Here is a 15,796-nt window from a genome sequence, read left to right as displayed (position 1 = left end):
ACCTTGACGAGGTCAGGGGAGGCATGAGGCATTTGGAGAATGTGGGTATTGATCCCAGTACTTCTTGCATACAAAGCTAGTGCTTTACCATTTAAGCTAATTCCCTTGCAAAGGTACTTGGATATTAAATTCAGAGAGGAGATATTCTAGGTGTTCTTATTAAACCCTGCGAGGTGACCTAGAAATCCTGTAGGTCTGTCTTTGCTGATCAAAGTCTCGTCGCCCTTCCTTGCTTAATTGACAAGGTGGCTAAGTGGTTAAGGCGATGGACTGCTAATCCATTGCGCTCTGCACGCGTGGGTTCGAATCCCATCCTCGTCGCATGTCAGATTAAAGTGTTTTTAGACAAACACAGATAAAACCTTCTGCTGGACTTACAACATCCAATGGTAAACCAAATACTGTTTTGTGCAGAGTACTCGAGTGTGACAGTTGATGCAGAAATCAGACTGTTGACATGTGAGTGCAGGTGATTAAGCTCACTGGACAAGCAGCTTTGGAAGAGCTTCCTTGATAGGCTGCAGATAGGCTGTATAATAAGGTGTGTATTCCATGCTGCTCTGCCCACCGGGGCTACAAAACATTTGGTTCAGGTGTCACATTAATGTCGTCTAGTGAACAGGACACCACAGATACAAGGCCTGTAGAGACACATGCAGGCAGAGTCCCCCACAAAACTGCTACTCACTGGATATGTTCTCTTTTCCAACCATTCTCTGTTAACCCTGAATATGGTAGTGTGTAAAAGTTCAAGGAAATCAGTAATTTCTGAAATGGCTGATCGCCCCCACTGATACTCGGTTGGAACTTCAGCAGAACGTTTTGACTGTGTGTACAAGCCTAAATGCACTGCTAGTGCTTTACCATTTAAGCTAATTCCCTTGCAAAGGTACTTGGATATTAAATTCAGAGAGGAGATATTCTAGGTGTTCTTATTAAACCCTGCGATGTGACCTAGAAATCCTGTAGGTCTGTCTTTGCTGATCAAAGTCTCGTCGCCCTTCCTTGCTTAATTGACGAGGTGGCCGAGTGGTTAAGGCGATGGACTGCTAATCCATTGTGCTCTGCATGCGTGTGTTGGAATCCCATCCTCGTCGCATGTCAGATTAAAGTGGTTTTAGACAAACACAGATAAAACCTTCTGCTGGACTTACAACATCCAATGGTAAACCAAATACTGTTTTGTGCAGAGAACTCGAGTGTGACAGTTGATGCAGAAATCAGACTGTTGACATGTGAGTGCAGGTGATTAAGCTCATTGGACAAGCAGCTTTGGAAGAGCTTCCTTGATAGGCTGCAGATAGGCTGTATAATAAGGTGTGTACTCCATGCTGCTCTGCCCACCGGGGCTACAAAACATTTGGTTCAGGTGTCACATTAATGTCGTCTAGTGAACAGGACACCACAGATACAAGGCCTGTAGAGACACATGCAGGCAGAGTCCCCCACAAAACTGCTACTCACTGGATATGTTCTCTTTTCCAACCATTCTCTGTTAAACCTAAATATGGTAGTGTGTAAAAGTTCCAGGAAATCAGCAATTTCTGAAATGGCTGATCGCCCCCACTGATACTCGGTTGGAACTTCAGCAGAACGTTTTGACTGTGTGTACAAGCCTAAATGCATTGACTGGCTGCCATGTGTTTAGCTGATCAGACGGCAAACTGGTCGCCTTTTTAGCTGTACTGCTGACAGGCAATTTCCCATTCTAATTGATTGTGATCTGCACATGTGGGATATGGAGGCTGAAACTTTTTAACAGTTTCATCCATTTATGGGAAAAAGGAAATCAAACGATTGTGGAGAATGTGGGCATCGATCCCACTACCTCTTGCATGCTAAGCAAGCGCTCTACCATTTGAGCTAATTCCCCTGCAAGCTTTTTTTCCTCCCTGTGTTCACAGGGCAGAATTTGCAAACGTACCGGACAAACTCTCAATATCCACCCCTTATGTCCTCTGTGTTTGTAGATTGTGGAGGCCGAATACGTGACAGTCACGGACCTTGTTGACAAGGCCAGAAGCAGTCGGAGGGAACAAACAGTTGGTGTGGTATGAGGATTTGGTGCTAATGGAGTGCACCTTTTTGCCAAAGAGAATCTCCAAAGTGTTTAATTGCAGCCTTAGAAGAGTTGGCTACAATCTTCCTTGATAGGCCGCAGTCTGTTCTTGTGCTTGAGTGTAGACACACGGATGGAAATACTGTCAGGATTGACATTCGTCGGCCATCTCAGAAGTGCTTCTTTTTTTCCTTTCGGCTGTTCCCTTTCAGGGGTCGCCACAGCGAATCATGTGCCTCCATCTAACCCTGTCCTCTGCATCCTCTTCACTCATACCAACTAACTTCATGTCCTCCCTTACTACATCCATAAATATCCGCTTTGGTCTTCCTCTAGAAATCCTGCCTTGCAGCTCCAACCTATGTATCCATCTAAAGATATATTCACAAGCCATCTCAGAAGTGCATCGCCTGTATGATAAAGGATTGCGCGTCACCTTGACGAGGTCAGGGGAGGCATGAGGCATTTGGAGAATGTGGGTATTGATCCCAGTACTTCTTGCATACAAAGCTAGTGCTTTACCATTTAAGCTAATTCCCTTGCAAAGGTACTTGGATATTAAATTCAGAGAGGAGATATTCTAGGTGTTCTTATTAAACCCTGCGAGGTGACCTAGAAATCCTGTAGGTCTGTCTTTGCTGATCAATGTCTCGTCGCCCTTCCTTGCTTAATTGACGAGGTGGCCGAGTGGTTAAGGCGATGGACTGCTAATCCATTGTGCTCTGCACGCGTGGGTTAGAATCCCATCCTTGTCGCATGTCAGATTAAAGTGTTTTTAGACAAACACAGATAAAACCTTCTGCTGGACTTACAACATCCAATGGTAAACCAAATACTGTTTTGTGCAGAGAACTCGAGTGTGACAGTTGATGCAGAAATCAGACTGTTGACATGTGAGTGCAGGTGATTAAGCTCACTGGACAAGCAGCTTTGGAAGAGCTTCCTTGATAGGCTGCAGATAGGCTGTATAATAAGGTGTGTATTCCATGCTGCTCTGCCCACCGGGGCTACAAAACATTTGGTTCAGGTGTCACATTAATGTCGTCTAGTGAACAGGACACCACAGATACAAGGCCTGTAGAGACACATGCAGGCAGAGTCCCCCACAAAACTGCTACTCACTGGATATGTTCTCTTTTCCAACCATTCTCTGTTAAACCTAAATATGGTAGTGTGTAAAAGTTCCAGGAAATCAGCAAATTCTGAAATGGCTGATCGCCCCCACTGATACTCGGTTGGAACTTCAGCAGAACGTTTTGACTGTGTGTACAAGCCTAAATGCATTGACTGGCTGCCATGTGTTTAGCTGATCAGACGGCAAACTGGTCGCCTTTTTAGCTGTACTGCTGACAGGCAATTTCCCATTCTAATTGATTGTGATCTGCACATGTGGGATATGGAGGCTGAAACTTTTTAACAGTTTCATCCATTTATGGGAAAAAGGAAATCAAACGATTGTGGAGAATGTGGGCATCGATCCCACTACCTCTTGCATGCTAAGCAAGCGCTCTACCATTTGAGCTAATTCCCCTGCAAGCTTTTTTTCCTCCCTGTGTTCACAGCGTACCGGACAAACTCTCAATATCCACCCCTTATGTCCTCTGTGTTTGTAGATTGTGGAGCCCGAATACTTGACAGTCACGGGCCTTGTTGACAAGGCCAGAAGCAGTCGGAGGGAACAAACAGTTGGTGTGGCATGAGGTTTTGGTGCTAATGGAGTGCACCTTTTGGCCAATGAGAATCTCCAAAGTGTTTAATTGCAGCCTTAGAAGAGTTGGCTACAATCTTCCTTGATAGGCCGCAGTCTGTTCTTGTGCTTGAGTGTAGACACACGGATGGAAATACTGTCAGGATTGACATTCGTCGGCCATCTCAGAAGTGCTTCTTCTTTTCCTTTCGGCTGTTCCCTTTCAGGGGTCGCCACAGCGAATCATGTGCCTCCATCTAACCCTGTCCTCTGCATCCTCTTCACTCATACCAACTAACTTCATGTCCTCCCTTACTACATCCATAAATCTCCGCTTTGGTCTTCCTCTAGACCTCCTGCCTTGCAGCTCCAACCTATGTATCCATCTAAAGATATATTCACAAGCCATCTCAGAAGTGCATCGCCTGTATGATAAAGGATTGCGCGTCACCTTGACGAGGTCAGGGGAGGCATGAGGCATTTGGAGAATGTGGGTATTGATCCCAGTACTTCTTGCATACAAAGCTAGTGCTTTACCATTTAAGCTAATTCCCTTGCAAAGGTACTTGGATATTAAATTCAGAGAGGAGATATTCTAGGTGTTCTTATTAAACCCTGCGAGGTGACCTAGAAATCCTGTAGGTCTGTCTTTGCTGATCAAAGTCTCGTCGCCCTTCCTTGCTTAATTGACGAGGTGGCCGAGTGGTTAAGGCGATGGACTGCTAATCCATTGTGCTCTGCACGTGTGGGTTAGAATCCCATCCTCGTCGCATGTCAGATTAAAGTGTTTTTAGACAAACACAGATAAAACCTTCTGCTGGACTTACAACATCCAATGGTAAACCAAATACTGTTTTGTGCAGAGAACTCGAGTGTGACAGTTGATGCAGAAATCAGACTGTTGACATGTGAGTGCAGGTGATTAAGCTCACTGGACAAGCAGCTTTGGAAGAGCTTCCTTGATAGGCTGCAGATAGGCTGTATAATAAGGTGTGTATTCCATGCTGCTCTGCCCACCGGGGCTACAAAACATTTGGTTCAGGTGTCACATTAATGTCGTCTAGTGAACAGGACACCACAGATACAAGGCCTGTAGAGACACATGCAGGCAGAGTCCCCCACAAAACTGCTACTCACTGGATATGTTCTCTTTTCCAACCATTCTCTGTTAAACCTAAATATGGTAGTGTGTAAAAGTTCCAGGAAATCAGCAATTTCTGAAATGGCTGATTGCCCCCACTGATACTCGGTTGGAACTTCAGCAGAACGTTTTGACTGTGTGTACAAGCCTAAATGCATTGACTGGCTGCCATGTGTTTAGCTGATCAGACGGCAAACTGGTCGCCTTTTTAGCTGTACTGCTGACAGGCAATTTCCCATTCTAATTGATTGTGATCTGCACATGTGGGATATGGAGGCTGAAACTTTTTAACAGTTTCATCCATTTATGGGAAAAAGGAAATCAAACGATTGTGGAGAATGTGGGCATCGATCCCACTACCTCTTGCATGCTAAGCAAGCGCTCTACCATTTGAGCTAATTCCCCTGCAAGCTTTTTTTCCTCCCTGTGTTCACAGCGTACCGGACAAACTCTCAATATCCACCCCTTATGTCCTCTGTGTTTGTAGATTGTGGAGCCCGAATACTTGACAGTCACGGGCCTTGTTGACAAGGCCAGAAGCAGTCGGAGGGAACAAACAGTTGGTGTGGCATGAGGTTTTGGTGCTAATGGAGTGCACCTTTTGGCCAAAGAGAATCTCCAAAGTGTTTAATTGCAGCCTTAGAAGAGTTGGCTACAATCTTCCTTGATAGGCTGCAGTCTGTTCTTGTGCTTGAGTGTAGACACACGGATGGAAATACTGTCAGGATTGACATTCGTCGGCCATCTCAGAAGTGCTTCTTTTTTTCCTTTCGGCTGTTCCCTTTCAGGGATCGCCACAGCGAATCATGTGCCTCCATCTAACCCTGTCCTCTGCATCCTCTTCACTCATACCAACTAACTTCATGTCCTCCCTTACTACATCCATAAATCTCCGCTTTGGTCTTCCTCTAGACCTCCTGCCTGGCAGCTCCAACCTATGTATCCATCTAAAGATATATTCACAAGCCATCTCAGATGTGCATCACCTGTATGATAAAGGATTGCGCGTCACCTTGACGAGGTCAGGGGAGGCATGAGGCATTTGGAGAATGTGTGTATTGATCCCACTACTTCTTGCATACAAAGCTAGTGCTTTACCATTTAAGCTAATTCCCTTGCAAAGGTACTTGGATATTAAATTCAGAGAGGAGATATTCTAGGTGTTCTTATTAAACCCTGCGAGGTGACCTAGCAATCCTGTAGGTCTGTCTTTGCTGATGAAAGTCTCGTCGCCCTTCCTTGCTTAATTGACGAGGTGGCCGAGTGGTTAAGGCGATGGACTGTTAATCTATTGTGCTCTGCACGCGTGGGTTTGAATCCCATCCTCGTCGCATGTCAGATTAAAGTGTTTTTAGACAAACACAGATAAAACCTTCTGCTGGACTTACAACATCCAATGGTAAACCAAATACTGTTTTGTGCAGAGAACTCGAGTGTGACAGTTGATGCAGAAATCAGACTGTTGACATATGAGTGCAGGTGATTAAGCCCACTGGACAAGCAGCTTTGGAAGAGCTTCCTTGATAGGCTGCAGATAGACTGTATAATAAGGTGTGTATTCCAAGCTGCTCTGCCCACCGGGGCTACAAAAAATTTGGTTCAGGTGTCACATTAATGTCGTCTAGTGAACAGGACACCACAGATACAAGGCCTGTAGAGACACATGCAGGCAGAGTCCCCCACAAAACTGCTACTCACTGGATATGTTCTCTTTTCCAACCATTCTCTGTTAACCCTGAATATGGTAGTGTGTAAAAGTTCCAGGAAATCAGCAATTTCTGAAATGGCTGATCGCCCCCACTGATACTCGGTTGGAACTTCAGCAGAACGTTTTGACTGTGTGTACAAGCCTAAATGCATTGACTGGCTGACATGTGTTTAGCTGATCAGACGGCAAACTGGTCGCCTTTTTAGCTGTACTGCTGACAGGCAATTTCCCATTCTAATTGATTGTGATCTGCACATGTGGGATATGGAGGCTGAAACTTTTTAACAGTTTCATCCATTTATGGGAAAAAGGAAATCAAAGGATTGTGGAGAATGTGGGCATCGATCCCACTACCTCTTACATGCTAAGCAAGCGCTCTACCATTTGAGCTAATTCCCCTGCAAGCTTTTTTTCCTCCCTGTGTTCACAGCGTACCGGACAAACTCTCAATATCCACCCCTTATGTCCTCTGTGTTTGTAGATTGTGGAGCCCGAATACTTGACAGTCACGGGCCTTGTTGACAAGGCCAGAAGCAGTCGGAGGGAACAAACAGTTGGTGTGGCATGAGGTTTTGGTGCTAATGGAGTGCACCTTTTGGCCAAAGAGAATCTCCAAAGTGTTTAATTGCAGCCTTAGAAGAGTTGGCTACAATCTTCCTTGATAGGCCGCAGTCTGTTCTTGTGCTTGAGTGTAGACACACGGATGGAAATTCTGTCAGGATTGACATTCGTCGGCCATCTCAGAAGTGCTTCTTCTTTTCCTTTCGGCTGTTCCCTTTCAGGGGTCGCCACAGCGAATCATGTGCGTCCATCTAACCCTGTCCTCTGCATCCTCTTCACTCATACCAACTAACTTCATGTCCTCCCTTACTACATCCATAAATCTCCGCTTTGGTCTTCCTCTAGACCTCCTGCCTTGCAGCTCCAACCTATGTATCCATCTAAAGATATATTCACAAGCCATCTTGTGAATATATACATCTTGCCTGGTTCTGCTGGAGGTTTCTCCCATTAAAGGGAGTCTTTCCTCTCCACTGTTGCATAGGGCTTGCTCAAGGGGGATTTGTTGGGTTGCTTCTACATACTTGTGTAGTCTGGACTTTATTCTGTAAAGTGCCTTGAGATGACTTTGTTGTAAATTGGCGCTATATAAATAAAGTTGAATTGAAATTGAATTGAATCTCAGAAGTGCATCGCCTGTATGATAAAGGATTGCGCGTCACCTTGACGAGGTCAGGGGAGGCATGAGGCATTTGGAGAATGTGGGTATTGATCCCAGTTCTTCTTGCATACAAAGCTAGTGCTTTACCATTTAAGCTAATTCCCTTGCAAAGGTACTTGGATATTAAATTCAGAGAGGAGATATTCTAGGTGTTCTTATTAAACCCTGCGAGGTGACCTAGAAATCCTGTAGGTCTGTCTTTGCTGATCAAAGTCTCGTCGCCCTTCCTTGCTTAATTGACGAGGTGGCCGAGTGGTTAAGGCGATGGACTGCTAATCCATTGTGCTCTGCACGTGTGGGTTAGAATCCCATCCTTGTCGCATGTCAGATTAAAGTGTTTTTAGACAAACACAGATAAAACCTTCTGCTGGACTTACAACATCCAATGGTAAACCAAATACTGTTTTGTGCAGAGAACTCGAGTGTGACAGTTGATGCAGAAATCAGACTGTTGACATGTGAGTGCAGGTGATTAAGCTCACTGGACAAGCAGCTTTGGAAGAGCTTCCTTGATAGGCTGCAGATAGGCTGTATAATAAGGTGTGTATTCCATGCTGCTCTGCCCACCGGGGCTACAAAACATTTCGTTCAGGTGTCACATTAATGTCGTCTAGTGAACAGGACACCACAGATACAAGGCCTGTAGAGACACATGCAGGCAGAGTCCCCCACAAAACTGCTACTCACTGGATATGTTCTCTTTTCCAACCATTCTCTGTTAACCCTGAATATGGTAGTGTGTAAAAGTTCAAGGAAATCAGTAATTTCTGAAATGGCTGATCGCCCCCACTGATACTCGGTTGGAACTTCAGCAGAACGTTTTGACTGTGTGTACAAGCCCAAATGCATTGACTGGCTGCCATGTGTTTAGCTGATCAGACGGCAAACTGGTCGCCTTTTTAGCTGTACTGCTGACAGGCAATTTCCCATTCTAATTGATTGTGATCTGCACATGTGGGATATGGAGGCTGAAACTTTTTAACAGTTTCATCCATTTATGGGAAAAAGGAAATCAAAGGATTGTGGAGAATGTGGGCATCGATCCCACTACCTCTTGCATGCTAAGCAAGCGCTCTACCATTTGAGCTAATTCCCCTGCAAGCTTTTTTTCCTCCCTGTGTTCACAGCGTACCGGACAAACTCTCAATATCCACCCCTTATGTCCTCTGTGTTTGTAGATTGTGGAGCCCGAATACGTGACAGTCACGGACCTTGTTGACAAGGCCAGAAGCAGTCGGAGGGAACAAACAGTTGGTGTGGCATGAGGATTTGGTGCTAATGGAGTGCACCTTTTTGCCAAAGAGAATCTCCAAAGTGTTTAATTGCAGCCTTAGAAGAGTTGGCTACAATCTTCCTTGATAGGCTGCAGTCTGTTCTTGTGCTTGAGTGTAGACACACGGATGGAAATACTGTCAGGATTGACATTCGTCGGCCATCTCAGAAGTGCTTCTTTTTTTCCTTTCGGCTGTTCCCTTTCAGGGATCGCCACAGCGAATCATGTGCCTCCATCTAACCCTGTCCTCTGAATCCTCTTCACTCATGCCAACTAACTTCATGTCCTCCCTTACTACATCCATAAATCTCCGCTTTGGTCTTCCTCTAGACCTCCTGCCTGGCAGCTCCAACCTATGTATCCATCTAAAGATATATTCACAAGCCATCTCAGATGTGCATCACCTGTATGATAAAGGATTGCGCGTCACCTTGACGAGGTCAGGGGAGGCATGAGGCATTTGGAGAATGTGTGTATTGATCCCACTACTTCTTGCATACAAAGCTAGTGCTTTACCATTTAAGCTAATTCCCTTGCAAAGGTACTTGGATATTAAATTCAGAGAGGAGATATTCTAGGTGTTCTTATTAAACCCTGCGAGGTGACCTAGCAATCCTGTAGGTCTGTCTTTGCTGATCAAAGTCTCGTCGCCCTTCCTTGCTTAATTGACGAGGTGGCCGAGTGGTTAAGGCGATGGACTGTTAATCTATTGTGCTCTGCACGCGTGGGTTTGAATCCCATCCTCGTCGCATGTCAGATTAAAGTGTTTTTAGACAAACACAGATAAAACCTTCTGCTGGACTTACAACATCCAATGGTAAACCAAATACTGTTTTGTGCAGAGAACTCGAGTGTGACAGTTGATGCAGAAATCAGACTGTTGACATGTGAGTGCAGGTGATTAAGCCCACTGGACAAGCAGCTTTGGAAGAGCTTCCTTGATAGGCTGCAGATAGGCTGTATAATAAGGTGTGTATTCCAAGCTGCTCTGCCCACCGGGGCTACAAAAAATTTGGTTCAGGTGTCACATTAATGTCGTCTAGTGAACAGGACACCACAGATACAAGGCCTGTAGAGACACATGCAGGCAGAGTCCCCCACAAAACTGCTACTCACTGGATATGTTCTCTTTTCCAACCATTCTCTGTTAACCCTGAATATGGTAGTGTGTAAAAGTTCCAGGAAATCAGCAATTTCTGAAATGGCTGATCGCCCCCACTGATACTCGGTTGGAACTTCAGCAGAACGTTTTGACTGTGTGTACAAGCCTAAATGCATTGACTGGCTGACATGTGTTTAGCTGATCAGACGGCAAACTGGTCGCCTTTTTAGCTGTACTGCTGACAGGCAATTTCCCATTCTAATTGATTGTGATCTGCACATGTGGGATATGGAGGCTGAAACTTTTTAACAGTTTCATCCATTTATGGGAAAAAGGAAATCAAAGGATTGTGGAGAATGTGGGCATCGATCCCACTACCTCTTACATGCTAAGCAAGCGCTCTACCATTTGAGCTAATTCCCCTGCAAGCTTTTTTTCCTCCCTGTGTTCACAGCGTACCGGACAAACTCTCAATATCCACCCCTTATGTCCTCTGTGTTTGTAGATTGTGGAGCCCGAATACTTGACAGTCACGGGCTTTGTTGACAAGGCCAGAAGCAGTCGGAGGGAACAAACAGTTGGTGTGGCATGAGGGTTTGGTGCTAATGGAGTGCACCTTTTTGCCAAAGAGAATCTCCAAAGTGTTTAATTGCAGCCTTAGAAGAGTTGGTTACAATCTTCCTTGATAGGCTGCAGTCTGTTCTTGTGCTTGAGTGTAGACACACGGATGGAAATACTGTCAGGATTGACATTCGTCGGCCATCTCAGAAGTGCTTCTTCTTTTCCTTTCGGCTGTTCCCTTTCAGGGGTCGCCACAGCGAATCACGTGCGTCCATCTAACCCTGTCCTCTGCATCCTCTTCACTCATACCAACTAACTTCATGGCCTCCCTTACTACATCCATAAATCTCCGCTTTGGTCTTCCTCTAGACCTCCTGCCTGGCAGCTCCAACCTATGTATCCATCTAAAGATATATTCACAAGCCATCTCAGAAGTGCATCGCCTGTATGATAAAGGATTGCGCGTCAGCTTGACGAGGTCAGGGGAGGCATGAGGCATTTGGAGAATGTGTGTATTGATCCCACTACTTCTTGCATACAAAGATAGTGCTTTACCATTTAAGCTAATTCCCTTGCAAAGGTACTTGGATATTAAATTCAGAGAGGAGATATTCTAGGTGTTCTCATTAAACCCTGCGAGGTGACCTAGAAATCCTGTAGGTCTGTCTTTGCTGATCAAAGTCTCGTCGCCCTTCCTTGCTTAACTGACGAGGTGGCCGAGTGGTTAAGGCGATGGACTGCTAATCCATTGTGCTCTGCACGCGTATGTTCGAATCCCATCCTCGTCGCATGTCAGATTAAAGTGTTTTGAGACAAACACAGATAAAACCTTCTGCTGGACTTACAACATCCAATGGTAAACCAAATACTGTTTTGTGCAGAGAACTCGAGTGTGACAGTTGATGCAGAAATCAGACTGTTGACATGTGAGTGCAGGTGATTAAGCCCACTGGACAAGCAGCTTTGGAAGAGCTTCCTTGATAGGCTGCAGATAGGCTGTATAATAAGGTGTGTATTCCATGCTGCTCTGCCCACCGGGGCTACAAAACATTTGGTTCAGGTGTCACATTAATGTCGTCTAGTGAACAGGACACCACAGATACAAGGCCTGTGGAGACACATGCAGGCAGAGTCCCCCACAAAACTGCTACTCACTGGATATGTTCTCTTTTCCAACCATCCTCTGTTAACCCTAAATATGGTAGTGTGTAAAAGTTCCAGGAAATCAGCAATTTCTGAAATGGCTGTTCGCCCCCACTGATACTCGGTTGGAACTTCAGCAGAACGTTTTGACTGTGTGTACAAGCTTAAATATTGACTGGCTGCCATGTGTTTAGCTGATCAGACGGCAAACTGGTCGCCTTTTTAGCTGTACTCCTGACAGGCAATTTCCCATTCTAAATGATTGTGATCTGCACATGTGGGATACGGAGGTTGAAACTTTTTAACAGTTTCATCCATTTATGGGAAAAAGGAAATCAAACGATTGTGGAGAATGTGGGCATCGATCCCACTACCTCTTGCATGCTAAGCAAGCGCTCTACCATTTGAGCTAATTCCCCTGCAAGCTTTTTTTCCTCCCTGTGTTTACTGCGTACCGGACAAACTCTCAATATCCACCCCTTATGTCCTCTGTGTTTGTAGATTGTGGAGCCCGAATACTTGACAGTCACGGGCCTTGTTGACAAGGCCAGAAGCAGTCGGAGGGAACAAACAGTTGGTGTGGCATGAGGTTTTGGTGCTAATGGAGTGCACCTTTTTGCCAAAGAGAATCTCCAAAGTGTTTAATTGCAGCCTTAGAAGAGTTGGCTACAATCTTCCTTGATAGGCTGCAGTCTGTTCTTGTGCTTGAGTGTAGACACACGGATGGAAATACTGTCAGGATTGACATTCGTCGGCCATCTCAGAAGTGCTTCTTCTTTTCCTTTCGGCTGTTCCCTTTCAGGGGTCGCCACAGCGAATCATGTGCGTCCATCTAACCCTGTCCTCTGCATCCTCTTCACTCATACCAACTAACTTCATGTCCTCCCTTACTACATCCATAAATCTCCGCTTTGGTCTTCCTCTAGACCTCCTGCCTGGCAGCTCCAACCTATGTATCCATCTAAAGATATATTCACAAGCCATCTCAGAAGTGCATCGCCTGTATGATAAAGGATTGCGCGTCACCTTGACGAGGTCAGGGGAGGCATGAGGCATTTGGAGAATGTGGGTATTGATCCCACTACTTCTTGCATACAAAGCTAGTGCTTTACCATTTAAGCTAATTCCCTTGCAAAGGTACTTGGATATTAAATTCAGAGAGGAGATATTCTAGGTGTTCTTATTAAACCCTGCGAGGTGACCTAGAAATCCTGTAGGTCTGTCTTTGCTGATCAAAGTCTCGTCGCCCTTCCTTGCTTAATTGACGAGGTGGCCGAGTGGTTAAGGCGATGGACTGCTAATCCATTGTGCTCTGCATGCGTGGGTTGGAATCCCATCCTCGTCGCATGTCAGATTAAAGTGGTTTTAGACAAACACAGATAAAACCTTCTGCTGGACTTACAACATCCAATGGTAAACCAAATACTGTTTTGTGCAGAGAACTCGAGTGTGACAGTTGATGCAGAAATCAGACTGTTGACATGTGAGTGCAGGTGATTAAGCTCACTGGACAAGCAGCTTTGGAAGAGCTTCCTTGATAGGCTGCAGATAGGCTGTATAATAAGGTGTGTATTCCATGCTGCTCTGCCCACCGGGGCTACAAAACATTTGGTTCAGGTGTCACATTAATGTCGTCTAGTGAACAGGACACCACAGATACAAGGCCTGTGGAGACACATGCAGGCAGGGTCCCACACAAAACTGCTACTCAGTGGATATGTTCTCTTTTCCAACCATTCTCTGTTAAACCTAAATTTGGTAGTGTGTAAAAGTTCCAGGAAATCAGCAATTTCTGAAATGGCTGATCGCCCCCACTGATACTCGGTTGGAACTTCAGCAGAACGTTTTGACTGTGTGTACAAGCCTAAATGCATTGACTGGCTGCCATGTGTTTAGCTGATCAGACGGCAAACTGGTCGCCTTTTTAGCTGTACTGCTGACAGGCAATTTCCCATTCTAATTGATTGTGATCTGCACATGTGGGATATGGAGGCTGAAACTTTTTAACAGTTTCATCCATTTATGGGAAAAAGGAAATCAAACAATTGTGGAGAATGTGGGCATCAATCCCACTACCTCTTGCATGCTAAGCAAGCGCTCTACCATCTGAGCTAATTCCCCTGCAAGCTTTTTTTCCTCCCTGTGTTCACAGGGCAGAATTTGCAAACGTACCGGACAAACTCTCAATATCCACCCCTTATGTCCTCTGTGTTTGTAGATTGTGGAGCCCGAATACTTGACAGTCACGGGCCTTGTTGACAAGGCCAGAAGCAGTCGGAGGGAACAAACAGTTGGTGTGGCATGAGGTTTTGGTGCTAATGGAGTGCACCTTTTGGCCAAAGAGAATCTCCAAAGTGTTTAATTGCAGCCTTAGAAGAGTTGGCTACAATCTTCCTTGATAGGCCGCAGTCTGTTCTTGTGCTTGAGTGTAGACACACGGATGGAAATTCTGTCAGGATTGACATTCGTCGGCCATCTCAGAAGTGCTTCTTCTTTTCCTTTCGGCTGTTCCCTTTCAGGGGTCGCCACAGCGAATCATGTGCGTCCATCTAACCCTGTCCTCTGCATCCTCTTCACTCATACCAACTAACTTCATGTCCTCCCTTACTACATCCATAAATCTCCGCTTTGGTCTTCCTCTAGACCTCCTGCCTTGCAGCTCCAACCTATGTATCCATCTAAAGATATATTCACAAGCCATCTTGTGAATATATACATCTTGCCTGGTTCTGCTGGAGGTTTCTCCCATTAAAGGGAGTCTTTCCTCTCCACTGTTGCCTAGGGCTTGCTCAAGGGGGATTTGTTGGGTTGCTTCTACATACTTGTGTAGTCTGGACTTTATTCTGTAAAGTGCCTTGAGATGACTTTGTTGTAAATTGGCGCTATATAAATAAAGTTGAATTGAAATTGAATTGAATCTCAGAAGTGCATCGCCTGTATGATAAAGGATTGCGCGTCACCTTGACAAGGTCAGGGGAGGCATGAGGCATTTGGAGAATGTGGGTATTGATCCCAGTACTTCTTGCATACAAAGCTAGTGCTTTACCATTTAAGCTAATTCCCTTGCAAAGGTACTTGGATATTAATTTCAGAGAGGAGATATTCTAGGTGTTCTTATTAAACCCTGCGAGGTGACCTAGAAATCCTGTAGGTCTGTCTTTGCTGATCAAAGTCTCGTCGCCCTTCCTTGCTTAATTGACGAGGTGGCCGAGTGGTTAAGGCGATGGACTGCTAATCCATTGTGCTCTGCACGCGTGGGTTGGAATCCCATCCTCGTCGCATGTCAGATTAAAGTGTTTTTAGACAAACACAGATAAAACCTTCTGCTGGACTTACAACATCCAATGGTAAACCAAATACTGTTTTGTGCAGAGAACTCAAGTGTGACAGTTGATGCAGAAATCAGACTGTTGACATGTGAGTGCAGGTGATTAAGCTCACTGGACAAGCAGCTTTGGAAGAGCTTCCTTGATAGGCTGCAGATAGGCTGTATAATAAGGTGTGTATTCCATGCTGCTCTGCCCACCGGGGCTACAAAACATTTCGTTCAGGTGTCACATTAATGTCGTCTAGTGAACAGGACACCACAGATACAAGGCCTGTAGAGACACATGCAGGCAGAGTCCCCCACAAAACTGCTACTCACTGGATATGTTCTCTTTTCCAACCATTCTCTGTTAACCCTGAATATGGTAGTGTGTAAAAGTTCAAGGAAATCAGTAATTTCTGAAATGGCTGATCGCCCCCACTGATACTCGGTTGGAACTTCAGCAGAACGTTTTGACTGTGTGTACAAGCCTAAATGCATTGACTGGCTGCCATGTGTTTAGCTGATCAGACGGCAAACTGGTCGCCTTTTTAGCTGTACTGCTGACAGGCAATTTCCCATTCTAATTGATT

The 15,796-nt window shown here is 45.3% G+C and overlaps 12 non-coding genes across 12 annotated transcripts; 6 read left to right on the top strand and 6 right to left on the bottom strand.

The window, feature by feature from the left end:
* Positions 1 to 1,800: 1,800 nt before the first annotated feature.
* On the bottom strand, positions 1,801 to 1,873 carry trnaa-agc (transfer RNA alanine (anticodon AGC)). Its single transcript has one exon. It is a non-coding gene; the product is annotated as a tRNA-Ala (tRNA).
* Positions 1,874 to 2,732: 859 nt separating this feature from the next.
* On the top strand, positions 2,733 to 2,814 carry trnas-gcu (transfer RNA serine (anticodon GCU)). The gene has a single exon. It is a non-coding gene; the product is annotated as a tRNA-Ser (tRNA).
* Positions 2,815 to 3,517: 703 nt separating this feature from the next.
* trnaa-agc (transfer RNA alanine (anticodon AGC)) lies at positions 3,518 to 3,590 on the bottom strand. The gene has a single exon. It is a non-coding gene; the product is annotated as a tRNA-Ala (tRNA).
* Positions 3,591 to 4,434: 844 nt separating this feature from the next.
* Positions 4,435 to 4,516, top strand: trnas-gcu (transfer RNA serine (anticodon GCU)). The gene has a single exon. It is a non-coding gene; the product is annotated as a tRNA-Ser (tRNA).
* A 703-nt stretch (positions 4,517 to 5,219) lies between these two features.
* On the bottom strand, positions 5,220 to 5,292 carry trnaa-agc (transfer RNA alanine (anticodon AGC)). Its single transcript has one exon. It is a non-coding gene; the product is annotated as a tRNA-Ala (tRNA).
* An 844-nt stretch (positions 5,293 to 6,136) lies between these two features.
* Positions 6,137 to 6,218, top strand: trnan-guu (transfer RNA asparagine (anticodon GUU)). The gene has a single exon. It is a non-coding gene; the product is annotated as a tRNA-Asn (tRNA).
* Positions 6,219 to 8,055: 1,837 nt separating this feature from the next.
* On the top strand, positions 8,056 to 8,137 carry trnas-gcu (transfer RNA serine (anticodon GCU)). Its single transcript has one exon. It is a non-coding gene; the product is annotated as a tRNA-Ser (tRNA).
* A 703-nt stretch (positions 8,138 to 8,840) lies between these two features.
* trnaa-agc (transfer RNA alanine (anticodon AGC)) lies at positions 8,841 to 8,913 on the bottom strand. The gene has a single exon. It is a non-coding gene; the product is annotated as a tRNA-Ala (tRNA).
* An 844-nt stretch (positions 8,914 to 9,757) lies between these two features.
* On the top strand, positions 9,758 to 9,839 carry trnan-guu (transfer RNA asparagine (anticodon GUU)). Its single transcript has one exon. It is a non-coding gene; the product is annotated as a tRNA-Asn (tRNA).
* A 2,403-nt stretch (positions 9,840 to 12,242) lies between these two features.
* Positions 12,243 to 12,315, bottom strand: trnaa-agc (transfer RNA alanine (anticodon AGC)). Its single transcript has one exon. It is a non-coding gene; the product is annotated as a tRNA-Ala (tRNA).
* A 1,629-nt stretch (positions 12,316 to 13,944) lies between these two features.
* On the bottom strand, positions 13,945 to 14,017 carry trnaa-agc (transfer RNA alanine (anticodon AGC)). The gene has a single exon. It is a non-coding gene; the product is annotated as a tRNA-Ala (tRNA).
* Positions 14,018 to 15,093: 1,076 nt separating this feature from the next.
* Positions 15,094 to 15,175, top strand: trnas-gcu (transfer RNA serine (anticodon GCU)). The gene has a single exon. It is a non-coding gene; the product is annotated as a tRNA-Ser (tRNA).
* Positions 15,176 to 15,796: the final 621 nt, after the last annotated feature.

The sequence above is a fragment of the Channa argus genome, unplaced genomic scaffold (genome assembly GCF_033026475.1).
Source record: "Channa argus isolate prfri unplaced genomic scaffold, Channa argus male v1.0 Contig037, whole genome shotgun sequence".
In the NCBI taxonomy this organism is placed as follows: Eukaryota; Metazoa; Chordata; class Actinopteri; order Anabantiformes; family Channidae; genus Channa; species Channa argus.
Note: the sequence above shows the minus strand (reverse complement) of the source record. Positions and strands in the feature narration are given on the sequence as shown.